Genomic DNA, 1,678 nt, shown 5'->3' on the forward strand with positions numbered 1-1,678 from the left:
CAAGATGCAGACCTGTTTTCTAACATTCTGTACAGAAAATTGTTTTCTTCTGTGAAGTCCGACAGCAGAAACTACACTGTATCAGAAATTAAGAGATATGCCATTCTTCCCAGATCTGTTCTAGAGTATTTTCAAAAAATGAAGCCAAAGAATATGTTGGAGACTTGAAAACAATTAGCAGAGCAGGTCAACTGAAAAAAAGTGCAATCTGACTTACTTTTGGATTTATTTTTGTCCTGGTATGGCGCTGTGGGTTAATACACCAGAGTGCAAAGCCATTAGAACTGCAAGGTCGGCGGTTCAAGCTTACCAGCTGCTCCTTGGACACCCTATACAGGGTCGTATGGGTTGGGACTGACTTGACGGCACTTCACAACAACGAGAACATTTTAGTGTAAAATTTGGCCAATTTACAATGAAGCATTAATCATGGTTATACTTAAGGGTCCTGGTGTGGCACTATAGAGTAAGTGCTAGACAGAAAGATTGGCAGTTCAAACCCAGAGACCACTCCTCAGAAACCCTAGACTTTATATATGTATATGAGTCAGTATACTTAACAATACTTAATTTTATCCAAATACCCTAATTGTAATAATCATTTAGTAAAATGATGGCATTTTACGATTAGTATACAGAAAAGCTGAGCACACTGAAGTACTAACTCAGAATTTGGTTCTGCATAGAACTACCAAAGAAAATGAGTTGAGGTCTTAGTGAGCACCTGGAGGAAAGGGTTTTGTTAAATGCCGTTGAGTCAATTCCGACCCATTGCGACCCTGTATAGGGTTTCCAAGGAGCAGCTGGTGAGCTTGAACAGCCGACCTTGCAGTTCAAACGGCTTTGCAGTCTGGCACATTAACCCACAGTGCCACACCAGGAGTTAAAAGGTCAATTATGATGTCTCCTAAGAAAACTGTCAATCTTATGTTAAGACTATGTGGATAACAAACTATGGGTAGCATTTAGAATAGGAATCCCAAAACATTTAATTGTGCTCATGAGGAGCCTGTACACACACAAATGCAGTTGTTTGAACAGAATAAGGAGATACTGGTTTAAAATCAACTTCAAGTTGTATATTTTTACCGTATGTATTCAATCTGTATGCTGAGCACATAATCCAAGAAGGTAGACTATATGAAGAATGCAGCATCAGGATTAGAGGAAGGTTCATGAACAACCTGTGCTATGGAAGTACAACCAAGACAGGATGGTGAGACATTGTCTCACCTACTTTGGATGTATTATCAAGAAAGACCAGTCCCTCACTGAATAGTTTTCATCTTGTCTACATGGGTCTCGTGAAAAAAAAATGCGGATAGGACACTTATGATTCAACAGTGGTTATCATGACTAACTGCTGTTGTCACAACTGTAAAGGTAGAAATTTTGTAGCATAAAGGGGGCAGTAGTTAATCTTGCATTCCTGGAACAGAGCACCCTAGGACCATCAAGAGAGAAGCACATGAGTGGAACATGGGACCCTCTCCAGAGAAGCAGTGACACCAGAGATAGAGGCAGAGGTGATGGCAACTGAGGACTCTAGACTCATGGAAAGAGAAAGGCTGTATACTGGCGGCCAAGAGATTGGCTTGCAGAATGCACACTTTGGTTATTTAAATTATTATATATTCCTGAGTGTTTTTGTGTACATAAAAAAAATGTGTATATGTAT

The sequence above is a fragment of the Chrysochloris asiatica genome, unplaced genomic scaffold (genome assembly GCF_000296735.1).
Source record: "Chrysochloris asiatica unplaced genomic scaffold, ChrAsi1.0 scaffold00079, whole genome shotgun sequence".
In the NCBI taxonomy this organism is placed as follows: domain Eukaryota; kingdom Metazoa; phylum Chordata; class Mammalia; order Afrosoricida; family Chrysochloridae; genus Chrysochloris; species Chrysochloris asiatica.